Source organism: Phacochoerus africanus, chromosome 14 (assembly GCF_016906955.1).
Source record: "Phacochoerus africanus isolate WHEZ1 chromosome 14, ROS_Pafr_v1, whole genome shotgun sequence".
In the NCBI taxonomy this organism is placed as follows: Eukaryota; Metazoa; Chordata; class Mammalia; order Artiodactyla; family Suidae; genus Phacochoerus; species Phacochoerus africanus.
This window is the reverse complement of record NC_062557.1, coordinates 45713314-45730087: the sequence shown is the minus strand read 5'-3', so window position 1 is coordinate 45730087 and position 16774 is coordinate 45713314. Positions and strand designations below refer to the sequence as shown.

At 39.5% G+C, this 16774-nt stretch overlaps 1 pseudogene; it reads right to left on the bottom strand.

The window, feature by feature from the left end:
• Window positions 1–9275: 9275 nt before the first annotated feature.
• On the bottom strand, window positions 9276–10874 carry LOC125114845 (elongation factor 1-alpha 1-like; annotated as a pseudogene).
• Between the last annotated feature and the right edge of the window lie 5900 nt (window positions 10875–16774).

Genomic DNA, 16774 nt, shown 5'->3' with positions numbered 1-16774 from the left:
TAGGGCTGCACCTGCAGCATATGGCAGTTCCCAGGCTAGGGGTCCAATCGGAGCTGTAGCTGCCGGCCTACACCACAGCCACAGCAATGCCAGATTCAAGCTGAGTCTGCGACCTACACCACAGCTCACGGCAATGCTAGATCTTCACCCACTGAGCAAGGCTAGGGATCAAACCTGCAACCTCATGGTTCCTAGTCAGATTTGTTAACACTGAGCCACAACGGGAACTCCTATATTTGTTTGAATCATTGTTTTGTCTGGGTATATGCCCAGGAGTGGGATTGTTAGATCATATGGTAAAGCTATTTTTAGTTTTATGAGGAAACTCCACACTGCTTTCCATAGTGGATGCACCAATTTACATTCCCACCAACAGTGTAGAAGGGTTCCCTTTTCTTCACACCCTTTCCAGCATTTGTTATTTGTAGACTTTTTAATGATAGGCAATCTGACAGGTGTGAGGTGGTACCTAATTGTAGTTTCGATTTGCATTTCTCTATTATAATTAGGGATGCCAAGCATCTTTTCATGAATCACTGGAATTCTTTTTCAGGATTATCTTCCTAAACTCTTTATGGAATTAAGAGCCTTTCAAATTCTCTTCCAACACACACACCTTCACCCTTGTATTAATCCACCTTCTAACATAGAGTCCTATTCAGGCACAATGGGCATAAACGCCTTTAACTAAATAAGCAGGGACACAAAAGAATTTCCTTATTCATATTTTGAAAGTGCCAACCTCATAAGTTACTTTTATCATTTCCTGCACTTAGTGCATGACCTACTACTGGGCATGGCCTCAGTACAACCTATTTAAAGACATAAATAGGAATGAATTATAATCCAACTCATAACAAGCTTTAGCAGACTCTTCACAAGAAGGCACATAACATTAGAAGGACTGGCTGCTGATTAAACTGGTGAAAATTGACCCAGCAGGACTACTCAACTAAATGTGTAATGTTTTCTTTAAACACAGGTCCTGTCTGAAACTCAGCAGGCTTGTTCTTATCAGGATTTCTTAACATTTTTATGTAATGTAGAATCACCACTGTGAAAGAAGGATGAAAAGAAGCACTATTAAACACGATTGAAATTAAAATTCAGTAGCTATAGGAAAAGGCATTTTCATACAAAATTTTTTATTAAAAAAATTTATTTTCCTTATAGGGTTGCACCTGGCTAGCCTGGAAGTTCCCAGGCTAGGGGTCAAATCAGAGCTGCAGCTGCTGGCCTACACCACAGACACAGCAAGGCCAGATCTGAGCCGCATCTGCAACCTCCACCAAACTTGCAGCAACGCTGGATCCTTAACCCCCGAAGAAAGGCCAGGGATTGAACCTGCATCCTCACGAATACTAATCTGGTTCTCAACCCACTGAGCCACAATGCGAACTCCCCCAAACTCTGTTAATTAATTAATTAAATTTTTTGCTTTTTAGGGCCCCACCCACAACATATGGAGGTTCCCAGCTAGGGGTCAAATTGGAGCTACAGTTGCCAGCCACAGCCACAGCCACAGCCACAGCAATGCAGGATCCAAGCCATGTCTGTGACCTACACCACAACTCATGGCAACGCCAGATCCTTAACCCACTGAGCAAGGCCAGGGATTGAACCTGCAACCTCATGGTTCCTAGTCAGATTTGTTTTTGCTATGTCATGGTGGGAACTCCCAAACTCTGTTAATTTAGAGCTGTGTAGTAAAAATAAAGCTAAGCAAACTAATAGCATAAAAAAAGTTTTTTCAAAATCCAAGTTAAGCTCATAACCAGAAAAATATAACAACCAGGGAAAGAAATGAGGACGTCACATGGTACATTTAACCACAATATTTTCTATACAAAGATATGTATTTGAGTGTATTCTGGAAGCTGCCTAGCAAGAAAACATCATTTTAATTTTGACAAGTATATAAAAAAGATAAAGGCACTCCTTTCGACATATTGAAATTGGAAGAAGAGTTCCTCTTCCCACTTCTTATACACACACACACATTTACAAAGGGAGATTCAGTTTATTAGGTTTAATAGTGACTGATCACTGAATAAGTAGTGCATTGCATTGCATTTGATATTGCAACAAGCAACTACTATGATTTCATTATACATCATATACTGGGATGGATAGACTTAAACAAACAAAACATACTTCCTTCTACCATACATTGGAAAGCAATAACAAATTGAAAGTACAACAGAAAAGGCCACAAACTCTTTTTTTTTTTTCTTTTAGGGCCCCACCCACAGCATATGAAGGTTCCCAGGCTAGGGGTTGAATCAGAGCTGTAGCCAATGGCCTACACCACAGCCACAGCAATGCTGGATCCTTAACCCACTGAGCAAGGCCAGGGACTGAACCCGTGTTCTTGTGGATACTAGTTGGGTTCATTAACTGCTGAGCCACGAAAGGAACTCCTTTTTTTTTTTTATTTATTATTATTTTTTTTTTAAGACCATAAACCCTTGATTGATCTGTTTTCTAGAGAGATAATAAATTACATGATGGAATACATGTGTGAAGATTTGTATGTGCAAATTTGGCCATAAACTGATTAACGTGAACACCTAATTAAAACTATAGCAAATCACCTAGATCACAATTCTGTTTGGTATGTTTAAAATGAAAGAGTTCAAGGAGTTCCCGTTGTGGGTCAGCAGTAACAAACCCAACTAGTATCCATGAGGATGTGGGTTCAATCCCTGGCCTTGCTCAGTGGGTTAAGGATTGCTGTGGCTGTGGTGTAGGCCAGCAGCTGCAGCTCCGATTTGACCCCTAGCCTGGGAACTTCCATATGCCACAGGTGCGGCCATAAAAAGGAAAAATAAATAAATGAATAAATAAAATAAAATGAAACTGTTCATTTATAAACTGGCTCAAGTGATTAAGGTAAAGGCAAAGTTTACATGTAGCGTTAATGGTGGTTGAGGGTGGGAGTGAGGAGGAAGTGAAATCAAGAAATCTGTGGTGGGGAGCAGGTAGGGAGGGGAGTGCCAGGAAACTTTTTAGAAGTTAGTGAAGCTGAAGATAGTACTAAGTTTTTTTGTTTTGTTTTGTTTGTCTTTTTTTGCTATTTCTTGGGCGGCTCTCGCGGCATATGGAGGTTCCCAGGCTAGGGGTCGAATCGGAGCTGTAGCTGCCAGCCTACGCCAGAGCCACAGCAACTCGGGATCTGAGCCGCGTCTGCGACCTACACCACAGCTCACGGCAATGCCAGATCGTTAACCCACTGAGCAAGGGCAGGGATCGAACCCGCAACCTCATGGTTCCTAGTCGGATTCGTTAACCACTGCGCCACGACGGGAACTCCAGTACTAGGTTTGTAATAAAGGTAAAATAAGTTCTAGAAAGTTTGGTTCTTAATATGTGTATATTATAATATGTATTAATAAGAAGAAATAGTAAATAATTCTTTTAATTTGTTTAAAAGACAGAAAAACACTTTGGAGAAAAGTGAGCATCTATAAGTTGGAACTAGCATCAGTATAGCAATTTATAGTTTAGAAAATGCTTAATTATTATTTTTATAGTTCAACCTAGCACAGCCTAGCACATACTAAACACTCAATAGTTATAAACAAAATTGAAAAGAATTTCATTTAACTATAATATAAAATTGTTTAATTTTTTGATTTTTAATTTTTTAAACATTTTAATAGTTGAATTTTAATACTTTTTTTATTTCTAGACATTTTAGTGTATTCCTTAAAGAACATTATTCTGAAAAGGGTCCATAGGCTTCACCAGACTACTGAGAGTTCTCACAGCACATACAAAAAAGATTAAGAACATATGTTGTAATAGGAGAGAAAGTAGAGTACATGGGTACAGAAGCAGAGAGTTTAACAGATAGGGTATTGGAAGCTGGAGAAGTATTTTTGCTATTGCTTCTAATTTTCTGAGTGATATGTTAAATATTGTGAAAATTTTGTCATTCAGGATTTTACTAATTAAAGTTAGAAGAACTGTAGTGAAAGGGATGTATGTCCTGCCTACTTATTTGGTGTGTTTTGATCATATAAATTTTCCATCTGCATAATTACATGGGATTTGGGTTAAGGATTGGTCTGGAAGTTAAATAGAATAAATGTGTAGTCAAGTACAGAGATAAAAAGAAGAAACAGGAAAACTCAGGCAGGTTGAATCACTAGTTTTACTTTTGTATTAATGGGCTGTCTGCTAGGTGCTCTCTTAGCTAAATTTTCTCTTTAAGTACAAGATGAATAGTCATAAGTTGCCTCAAAAGTATAATAGAAAGTGATGAGAATGCAATTCTTTTTCTTTGGCGGTCCCTGCGCATAAGGAGTTTCTGGGCCAGAGATCAGATCTGAGCTGAGTTGTAACCTATGCTGCAGCTGCAGCAATGCTGGATCCTTAACCCATGGCGCCAGGGTGGGGATCAAACCTGCATCCCAGTTCTCCAGAGATGCCTCGGATCCCGTTGTGCCAAGAATACATTTTAAAGTATTTCCCAAACTGCATTTAAAATACCCCTGATTATATTTTTAAAAGGCAAAATCTTGAGGAGTCGATCCCCATTGAAAACTTAATAATAGTTTAGGAGAAAGGTTCATTCTCTACCTTGGGATTTGGTTTTATTTGCTGCTGCTTCAGCCACATTGCTGCAGGTGCCTGATGCTGAAATGTCTAGTGTACTCTTTGAACTCTAAAAGAGGAAAAAGAAACTCCAATTAAAAATGAGTTGCTTTTCATCAAAGTTGCATCAATTCTCCTAATTAAAGAATACAGAGAAATCTCTTGTAAAAGTTACCAAAATCTCCTGAATTTTGCTAAGATTTAATGCTGTATATAAGAAGCAAAGCAGTAATCACAGTCTATTTACTGCATTTACAAGATAAAGTGCATCGGCTCAACATGTTACCACATCTTTTTTTTTTTTTTTGTCTTTTTGCCATTTTCTTGGGCCGCTCTCGCGGCATATGGAGGTTTCCAGGCTAGGGGTCTAATCGGAGCTGTAGCCCCCGGCCTACGCCAGAGCCACAGCCACGCGGGATCTGAGCCGTGTCTGCAACCTACACCACAGCTCACGGCAACGCCGGATCCTTAACCCACCGAGCAAGGGCAGGGATCGAACCCGCAACCTCATGGTTCCTAGTCGGGTTCATTAACCACTGCGCCACAACGGGAACTCCACCACATCTTCCTATTGCTAATAAAGTAATATGCTAAGAATATTATTCTAGATGTATATTAATCCTTGAATTAGACAATACTTTCTAGAAATATAATTTGGGACCACAAAAGAGTGAAATCAGACCTTTGAAAATGCTGCTGTTTTCTTTTACTATTAGAATCACCTTCCATGTTTGTGGTAGAAAGAAAAACATATTCACCTTAATTAAGCAAAGTAAAAGTTATTTTTATGAATAAATGGTGGCAAAATAGCTTTTTTGTACTCATGCTAATGTACTTTTAAAATAATGATAATAGAATGCTTTAATACTCACATTAGTCAACTTAATAGTGAATCCATATAACTATTTTCAATTGCCTTCCCTTTTCTATAAAAATGTTTTTCCTCATTGAAGTCTTGTAATTATTTAAACACAAAGTTACTTAAAAGATTAACATAGAAATTACATGTTCAGAATAATACTGACATTCCCCTAAAAACTGATGGTTATTATACTTAGGGTAACAGTCTGATTTTAGAAAGCAGCCTTTATTTACTTATAATTCATAACAACTCCTCACAAATAACTTTCCTGTCTTTGGAAGTTTCCTGCCACCAACTCAAATGAGTCTGCTTAACAATCAATGTGAGTTTGCCCTTTCGCATTTGCTGTTTTGTTTATCTCTTTTGGATACCTGCATCTTTTCCTTTTTTCATAAGAAAATTAATATGTCCAGTATGCTCTGCAGCATTAATATCTTATCATTTGTGAAAACTCTACCTTAATAGGGTCTTTTGTTTCAGTTTCTTCCTGTTTTCTTTCTTTGTCTTCCTTCCCATTTTCCTGAAATTGGAAATAGTGTTAGTAAATGGTATCCAAAAGGAGCTAGAAATAAAATATTTATACTCTAGTATAGCAAGTTTTTTATGTAAAAAATGCACACAATGAATAAACATCACATCAAATAAAAACCACATTAAGTAGCTGTAGTAACAAATGCAAATAGCAACAGACTTGTTATACATAAAGAATGCCAAGCAACTAGAAGCAGATTACTGTGACTCAACTGTCAGTTGACCCCATCTTTGTCAAAACTTGATGCAGAATACTTCAACTAAAAAGAAATAATTCAATGATAGAATATCATATTGCATCTCAATTTCCACTCATGGTTAAATGGTTAGAAAACTATGTAGACCAGGTACCTCTGCTGGTTTGGGTTCCTCTTGAGATGCTGACTCATTCATCTGGATATAACCAAAAGGTAGGGGAAACTATTGACAGGCTAGTACTAATAACAAAAGAGAAAAAGTAAATATTAATAAACAACAAAAAATACTCTGGACGATCAAAATTTGCTCCTCCACCCCCACCTCATCCCACCATTCTACTGAATGCTAAAAAGTTCTCAACTGCTAAACTTTTCAAACTGTCCTACTGTTATTTCTGTTGATACTGACCAAAGCTAGATTAGTGCTAGGCTAGTGTTCAGACAAGAAACCTCACAATTAACAAAAAAATCCAGCAAAAGTAATGCAATTGAATTTTTAAAAACATTATTATAGTCCTCATTAATTTTTGAAATTACAAAGTGAGAAGTGAAACTTTGACAGCTACCTCATTCATGTGACAAAGACATCAGAATAATAATCTTGCTAAAAATATTTTTGGAGGGGGAAGTTCCGAGAGGAATGAAATTTATCTGGTTTATTTACTAATAACAAGGAAAAATGGATAATTACCACATCACCTACTTAATTGTAAATGACTAAAGATTCAGTCACAGATTATCAAAATCACCTCTGTGTCAAAAATGATTTAAGCATTTGTGCGTATTAGGCAAGGTGCTATGTAAAACGTAAATTTTATTTACATGGCTTCTGCCTCTAAGGTGGTTATAATCTAAGGACCCTTTAATTTGAAATGGTATTATTTATAATGTGCTAGAGTATTCACTTTTCTTTTTATCAACATATGTTCTAGTTGAATAAACAAAATGTACTGCCTTTGGAGACAACAGGTTCCAACACTTAAAAATAGCTGCCTTAAAACGTTTTTAAGGCAGTCGATAAATAATAAATATTAGAAAATACATTTCTTTGATAGGTCCCAACTGTATATTCTCACAAACTGCTTTCTTTGCTTATGGCGTCCATCTCCTGAAATTGCTAAAAAGCTTCCTCCCAATTCTTTCTTCTTCTTTTTTTTTTTCGGTCTTTTTGCCTTTTCTAGGGCCGTGCTCGTGGCATATGGAGGTTCCCAGGCTAGGGGTCCAATCAGAGCTGTAGCCACCAGCCTACGCCAGAACCACAGCAACACAGGACCCCAGCCTTGCCTGGGACCCACACCACAGCCCATGGCAATGCTGGATCCCTAACCCACTGAGCGAGGCCAGGGATCAAACCAGAAACCCCATGGTTCCCAGTCAGACTCGTTAACCACTGAGCCATGACGGGAACTCCCCAATTCTTTTAAAACATGTTTTGGAAGTTCCTGTTGTAGCTCAGCGGTAACAAGCCTGACTAGTATCCATAAGGATGTGGGTTTGATCCCTGGCCTCGCTCAGTGTGTTAAGGATCCAGCATTGCCATGAGCTGCAGTGTAGGTTGCAGACATGGCTCAGATCTGGTATTGCTGTGGCTGCAGCGTAGGCCGGCAGTTGTAGTTCTGGTTCAACCCATAGCCTGGGAACTTCCATATGAGGCAGGTGCAGCCCTAAAAAAAAAAAGCAAAAAAAAAAAAAATTTGTTTGTTTGGATGCCACCAGATAAATTCCACTCAATAAACCTCTACTGGGTGCTTTCTTCATGCAGGCAGACATTGGAGTTAAAAAGATGGATCAGCCCTGCTTTTGAAGTTTCTAGTTTAGTGAGGAAAAAGTGATAAACAGATGCAATTCCATGTGCAAGTGTAAAAGTAGGGGTAGTTATAAATAGAGTAAGTGATAAGTAGAATATCTTCTAAAATGTTAAAGAACACAGAGGAATGGCATTAAATTTTCTCAGGGTGGTCAGGGAAGTTTTCACAGAAAAACAGATTTCCAAGCTGATTTTAAGCTACTAATAAGACTTTTTTCGTGTGTAAGGAAGAAAGAAACAAAGGAACTATAAAACAGCCAGAAACAATTAATAAGGTGACATTAACAAGTCTTCACCTATGAATAATTACTCTAAATGTAAATGGATTAAATTCTCCAACAAAATGCAGAGTAGCTGGGTGATTAAAAAAAGACCTAACTACATGCTGCCACAAGAGACATCATCTTTAAGGATACTCATAGGCTCAAAGCAAAGGGATGGAAAAAGATATTTTATGCAAGTGAAAACCAAAAGAGAGCAGAGACAGCTATACTTTATCAGATAAAACAGACTCCAAGACAAAAACATTAATAAGAGAAAAATTCATTATATAATGATATAGCAGTCAATTAATAAACAATTATAGGTTGCAGAATTATAATATTAATTGAATTCACATCCTAGCCAAATTATCCATGTGAAAATTGGGACATTGTCTGGGAAGGAGTACCCTGAAAATTGGAATGGGGACCTTTAGCTGGACTAGGAGACTGATAACCTTGCCAATGAAAGTAGTTTGTCCTCCTGTATTTGCGAAGACTGGTCTTCTCTTAATTGAAAGTTTTGTAATAATCTCATCTGGGGCAACTTCCTTGCAAGGGGATATTCACTGTCTTCAAGACTCTCCACAACCACCTCTTGCTTCTAGTAGATTCATAACTAAAATCAGATTTTTTTTCTCATTAAACTTTGTTTTAATGGATTTCAAAATTCTGTTTCAGACTCTTGAACAGGTTGTTTCCATTAAAGAGCACTGATTTTAAAAACTAACAACTTAAAACTGCCACACACAAAACAAAATGATCCACAAGATATCCTTCTTCTCTTCTGAAGGTTTTACAATGCATTGTCATCATTAACCAGTCTTTTATTTATTTATTTATTTTGTCTTTTAGGGCCGCACCTGTGGCACATGGAGGTTCCCAGGCTAGGGGTCCAATTGGAACTGTAGCCACCAGCCTACACCAGAGCCACAGCAACAAGGGATCCAAGCCGCCTACACCACAGCTCATGGCACTGAGCAAGACCAGGGATTGAACCCTTGTCCTCATGGATGCTAGTCAGGTTCATTAACTGCTGAGCCATCACGGGAACTCCCAGTCTTTTATTATTAAGCTTAACTGAGACAAGCAGTTCTGAGCCCATTCTTCCACTGCTTATTAAGACTGGAGTAGCAGGTAATGGGAATAATATTCATTTAGCCTTCTGAGTTTCCTAGGCAGAGTTGGTGACCTTGCCAGCTCCAGCTGCCTTCTTGTCCACTACTCTTATGACACCCATAATAATCATCTGTCTCATGTCATGAACATCAAAATGACCCAGAAGAGGATAGAAAGAGAAGCTCTCAGCACACGTGGGCTTACCAGGAACCATGTCAACAATAGCAGCAGTATCAAATTTCAAGAATTTGAGGGCATTTTCCAGCTTTTTCCCAGAATGATGATCCATCTTCTCCTTCAGCTCAGAACACTTGGAGTAATGTTAGTTGTGTGAAGATCCACCATATCCAGCACGGATTTAGTGTGGATGGTTCAAGATAATCATCTGAGCTATGAAGCCAGCTGCTTCCACTGATGGGTCATTTTTGCTGTCACCAGAACAATGCCACAATGAATATCTTTGACAGACACGTTTTTGACATTAAAGCCCACATTCTCCCCAGGAAAGTCTTCACCCAAAGCTTTGTGATGCATTTCAACAGATTTTACCTCAGTTGTAACATCAACTGGAACAAAGGTAACCATCAAACCAGGTTTGAGAACCAGCCAATCTCCACTCAATCCAAAGAGACATTACCAAAACCACCAATTTTGTAGACATCCTGAGGGGCAGATGCAAGGGCCTGTCAAGTTGGCCAAGTAGGTGGCAGGATGCAATCCAGAGCTTCAAGCAGCATGGTTCCACGGACATTGCCATCTTTATGGGTGACTTTCCATCCTGTGAACCAAGGAATGTTAGCACTTAGCTCCAGCATGTTGTCACCATTTCAGCCAGAAATAGGCACAAATGCTACTGTGTTGCAGTTGTAGCCAATTTTCTTAATGTGGGTGCTTCCTTAATGATCCCTTTGCATCTCTTCTGGCTGTAGGGTGGCTCAGTGTTGTCCATTTTGTTAACACCAACAATTGGTTGTTTTACACCCAGAGTGTAAGCCATAAGGGCATACTCAAGGGTCTGCCCATTCTTGGAGATACCAGCTTCAAATTCACCAGCACCAGCAGCAACAATCAGCCTGGGATATGCATATAATCATGTTTTTGATAAAATCTCTGGATCCTGGGGCATCACTGATGGCCATATAGTACTTGGTGGTCTGGAATTTCCACAGGAAGACATTAATGGTGATCCCACATTCACGTTTAGTTTTCGGTTTATTTGAGATTCAGGCATACTCAGAGGAGCCCTTTCCCACCTCAGCAGCCTCCTTCTCAAACCTTCCCATGGTTCTTTCATTGATCCCACCACATTTGCAGATGGGATGGCCAGTAGTGGTTGACTTGCCTAAATCTACATGTCCAGTGACAACAACATTGATGTGAGTCTTCTCCTTTCTCATTGTAGCTTAGATTTAGCAGTGGTTTTCATGATACCTTTGTCCTGGTGGCAAACGCATTGTGAAAAAAATAAAAGCTAAAGATCAGATTTTAAAATGCCCTGTCAAGGCAAATACAAAGTCTGACCAGGAGGAAAGAGCTTTTAAGGTAAATTTTTTTTTTTGTCTTTTTGCTATTTCTTAGGCCACTCCCGTGGCATATGGAGATTCCCAGGCTAGGGGTCTAATTGGAGCCATGGCCACTGGCCTACGCCAGAGCCACAGCAACGCAGGATCCGAGCCGCGTCTGCAACCTACACCACAGCTCACGGCAACGCCGGATCGTTAACCCACTGAGCAAGGGCAGGGACCGAACCCGCAACCTCATGGTTCCTAGTCGGATTCGTTAACCGCTGCACCAAGACGGGAACTCCAAGGCAAAATATTTTTAATATTTTCTAGTTTAGTGGCAGAAACCCAGGGAATATGTATAAAGAGTATAAGAGAGTTAAAGGAAGGAGCACAAAACATAATACTGGGTTGGTTTCAATTTATTGATATGGATACCCTTACCAGAGATAAGGATTTAGTGTATTAGCACCTACAGCTGGAACCGACATACACTATTTACTTGGTAAGCTCTCTGAAAATTGGAAATTAAACAGTGACCTATGTTTAATTAAGTTGAGGTAATGGAACTTCCCTGGATAATGTATGAGGAATCCAAAGGTTTAGGGAGATGGGAATGTTGGAGGAGATGAATCACATATTGACCTGCATATCTACTGCCCCCAGGTACATCCACCGAGAGGACTTAAGGGATGCCCCTTTTACTAAAGCATTGAAAAATACATTAGTGAGTGAGAGTACTTCTATCTGAAGCTTTATGCTGGCTTTCTTCTATAGGATAGGCATGATGGGATGACCTGTTTCAGAGTAATAGAGGCTTATGTCAGTGTTTATCCACCGAAGACAAAATGGGTACATTTACCATAAAAAGAAATAGAGATACAGTGGTAATCAGATATTTCGACGCTTGACTAAATGATTACAGTGGTTCTGGGATTAAAACAGATAGCCATCCTAATAAAGTATTGATCATCTACTCATAATATTTAAAAATCTATATCTGGTGACCAAAAATATGACTTTAGTCACCACAGTAGAGAGTTCTGACTTCTCTCACCCAGCTTCCAGACCTGAGCCCCTTTATTGAGAGGGGAGGTCTGATCCCCTTTAGGAAGGATTCTGCAGCACTGCCATTAGCATATACTAAAATCTTCCTCCAGGAGTTCCCATTGTGGCTCAGTGGTAATGAACCCAACTAGTGTCCATGAGGATGTGGGTTTGATCCCTGGCCTTGCTTAGTGGGTTGGGGATCTGGCATTGCCATGAGCTGTGGTGTAGGTCGCAGACACAGCTCAGATCCTGCGTTGCTGTGGTTGGGGTAGCTAGCAGCTGCAGCTCTGATTCGACCCCTAGCCTGGAAATATCCATATGCCACAGGTACGGCCCTAAAAAAAAGCAAAACAAACAAACAAAAAACCCAAACAAAAAGACAAAACAACAACAACTTTCCTCCAAGTCTTCTCCATAAGGGCCTGTGACTATTTCCTAAAATGACGGTGTAATGGGGAAAAATCATTATTCAGGGATTTATAACCAGTTGCACTATTGTTAATTTCTGGGGCTCCAAATGCATTCTACCGGTTTAAGTGGGGCTTGTATTGGGCAGGTGAGAGATGGAATCTTAACTCAAGTTTGAATTATGCGGGCTGAGTGGGTCCATAAAACCATTCTGTGGTGATTTCATCAGCTCCTAGATGTATAATTAGAAGAGAAAACTGGTAATGGCAGAATTTCCATATTGGCTCTTTGATCCTAGAATAAGGACCATTACTGTATGAAGGGCCAAGTTGAAGCCCTTGGGAGTCCCCCTTCCCCACTTAACACATGTCAGAAGAGTAAACAAAAAAATCATTTCTTTCTTGGGATGGCAGAATGGGGGATTACAGAGATTAGCAACACTAATAAAGATTTAAAAGAAGCGAGGGTAATGAGATCTACCTCATGCCAATTTAACTTACCTGTTTGGCCTGTGAAGAAGGCAGATGGATCTTGCAGAATGATTGTGGATGATTATAAATTTAATCAGGTGATGCCTTCAACTGAAGTTGCTCTTCCATATGTAGTAACTTTACTGCAGCAAATCAACACAGCCCCTGTCACTGATATACATTTAGTGCCCCAGCAAATGCTTATTTCTCCATACAAATTGGTAAGAAACAGCAGAAGCAATCTGCTTTTACTTGGCAGGGCCAACAGTAGAACTGTACAGTCTTGCCCCAGGGCTACATCAGTTTTCCTGCTCTCTGACATAAGATAGTCCACAGAGATATTGAGCATTTTGACATTCCAATTAGCATTAAGTTGGTCCAGTACATTAATGGCATTATGTTGACTGGATGGGGGAGCAAAAGGAGCAAAGTCTTTAGTTGTCTTCATGAAATGTATACAAAACTGGAGGATGGAAGATAAATTCTTTTTCTGGTATTAATTTCCGCATCAGCTAAGTGCCAGTTATTAAATTACTTTCTCAGCTCTTTTCTTTTATAGAAGAGCTGGACTTGAAAACCCCATTTCTTTGCCTTGCCAGCTGGCTCTGCTGAGCTCTGCTAATTGGGGCATCAGAGGGAGACCCCATGGCTGAGGAAGGATAAGAGACTTGTTCCTTCAAACTACCTCCTGACTGCTTCTTGTAGCATTTTGATTCCAGTGTGCTTCACTCCAGCAATGCTTCTTTATTCTGGTAGCAGCAGGTCATTTCTGCAACAACAGCTGAATCCACTTTGCAGTTTTTCTACAGTTTTGTAGTTTTTGTTGACAGCAGCCAGCTGTTGTCCCTGCTGTATTGGTCTGGGGTCCCATGGGGCACCTTCTCTTAGCTCAGAGACACCAACACCAACTGGGTGATGGCTTCTCAGAGATGTGAGTTTCAGCTCTGTGGGGTCACTCCTCCCAAGTTTGTAAGTTTTTTCCTTTGCTTCCTTTGTTTAGTTGGTTTTTTTTTTTTCTCCTTAGCCTAAAAGTAATAACAATTGCTACCTCTGTCACACTTTAAATTTTGCTTTTCAGTTTTTCAGTACCCACTTAACTTCATATCTAGTAAACAATTCTTGTTAAATTGTTTGTTCAAATAACTGGTGTGTTTTCTATATCCTATCTGGACACTGACTATTAAATCAAGTTAGTATAGGATTATTAAAATTTCAGAAAAATTCTCTACCAAATATTTGATGATATCTACATGGGAAAGAATCTGAAAAAGAACGGGAGTGTGCATATATATAACTGAATCACTTCATTGTACAGCAGAAGTTATCACCACGTTGTAAATCAACTACACTTCAATAAAACTTTTTTTTTTTTGTCTTTTTGCCATTTCTTGGGCCTCTCCCACGGCACATGGAGGTTCCCAGGCTAGGGGTCTAATCGGAGCTGTAGCTGCCGGCCTACACCAGAGCCACAGCAACTCAGGATCCGAGCCGCATCTGCAACCTACACCACAGCTCACGGCAATGCCGGATCCTTAACCCACTGAGGAAGGCCAGGGATCGAACCTGCAACCTCGTGGTTCCTAGGCAGATTCGTTAACCACTGTGCCACGACGGGAACTCCTCAATAAAACTTTTTAAAATGAAAGAGGAGTGCCAACTGTGGCTCGGGGGAAACAAACCCAACTAGTACCCATGAGGATGTGGGTTTGATTCCTAGCCTTGCTCAGTGGGTTAAGGATCCAGGGTGGCCTTGAGCTGTGGCGTAGGTTGCAGACATGGCTCAGATCTGGTGTTGCTATGGCTGTCGTGTAGGCCGGCAGCTGCAGCTCTGATTCAACCACTAGCCTGATAATTTCCATATGCTGCACCCTTGGCCCTAAAAAGAAAGAAAAAGTTACAACCAGGTAGAGGCAATATATGATTCAATCATACCCTACTCACTCGTAGCTGTTATATATTCCATCTGTATGTATTTATGCTTGTTTTATTACTCTGTAACTAGTCATTTTAAATGTAAAGGTTGGGTTATTCAGGACAGAAAACATGATTTCTTTTTTCCTCCCCAAATTTTAACAAGCTTAGCTATATAAACTATAGTCTTTTAAGTGTCATACTTCATTTGATGTGTGATAAATGAGTTATAGATGTACTGCAAGATAGTTATCTATTTAGCCTTAGGAGTGGCCTGAAGGGCCTAGGGTAGTGGAGTATCTACAGAAATCACCCCTGGTCAGAGGCAGTTTGACCTAAGGATTTTCAGAGTAGCCCAAAGACTTAAGAGTCTGATGATCTGCCCTAGTGTGCTCATGGTCCCACAGGAGGCAAGCACAATGGAGGACTTGCTTTATCAAATATCCTTTAATAAAGGAGTAAAGCCAAGCAACAATCTACCACTGGGGCATCACTTTCAGAGGCCAGCTGTAGTGTGTATTGCTGCTCATCATAAACACTGAGCTTTGGAGCTATTGGAGGAGTGTATGTTCCAGACTCCCAAGAAGCAGGACTCAGAGCCTAAGGTGTAGCCAGGAAAAGCATGGAGGCCTGTCAGATACTCCTCATGGACTCAGCTCCCAAGCTCTCCCTTCATATATATTGAATTCTTTCCCTTTGCTTATAGCTGATGTGCCCTTCTAGTTACATCCAAGTTAGCTGCAGAATTACTGCTCTCCTAACATAGTCATACTCTGCAAATTGGAGCTTCGTGATTATTTTGTAAAATATACCTAATATGAAAAAGTCTGAGTGGATTCTAAATCTAGTCATGTTACATTTTCCAGTGGGGAAAAAAGAGGTACTAGAGTCAAATATAACTTATACTTGTAAATATTGAATTGTTGTGAAGATTGTTTATCACCTACTTGTACAAACTAAGTGCTCACTGATAATGACAACTAAGTGATCACTGTCAGACTGTTTTGTTCAGGAATTATATTCAGTCATTTCAATTATAAAACCCTAAAGAGAAAATGTTATATTTATAGAAGCAATCTCAGGTTTTTCATTATATTTTTGAGAGAATTTATTTGGAAATACATATATTCAGTATTTCATATTCTTAGTATATTTGTTATTTTTAATCATTATAATTACATAAAGTAAATAACTTTTTCCACCAAACCCCAAATCCCTTTTAATTTATCCCAGTGTGCTGAAACAAACATCATTTTTATGGATGTCATGATATGAAAAAAGGTTGAGAAGCACTGTTTTAACTGTTAGATCAGGATTCTTGACCTGAGGCCCATTAACGGATTTCAGCATGTGTGTGAAATATGTAAGTGTACCTTTCTGGCAAGATGGTTAATAGTTTTCATCAAGTACTCAATGCTTAAGAACAAGCTGATCTCAGAAATTTCAAAAGTTCCCTTATAATTTCATCCCTGAAGAAGTGATAATACAAGTTAAGGCTTAAATGTGCTCCAATGGCACAACTAGGCCTCCATTATCACAGGTGGGAAGAATAAAGGTGGTATAAATAACTAGAACTTTTCTCTTTGGCTCCCTCTTTTGGGAATCCTGCTCTTGGCCTCCCCCTTCTCTAGTTCAACTAGCATATTATGAGGACTCTAGGATCTTCCCTTCACTGGAAGTGGACACCTCTTCCTTCATATCATCAGAGGACCATTATGAACCAGGTGGAGCCCACGAAAGAACAAATATAAATGGGGCAGAGAGCACAAATTTCAAATGTTCCCCAGTGATCCAGATCAGTTCACAATGTGGCCGTATTGAGATCTGCAGGCAATACCATACAGAATACATTAGCCTAGACCTTCTCCTTGTTTCTAAAGCACTTTGAACATACCTAGACTTTTCCTAAATATGTTATTTCCCTTGTGGCCTAGCAGAGGTGACTGAAGAAACAGTGCCAGTAAACCCAATGTAATTAATTACTTGATAAGCTTTTCCCTGCTAACAGGCTAAGAGCCCATGAGAAGTAGATTTTTGTTTTTAAAATAGTGACTACTA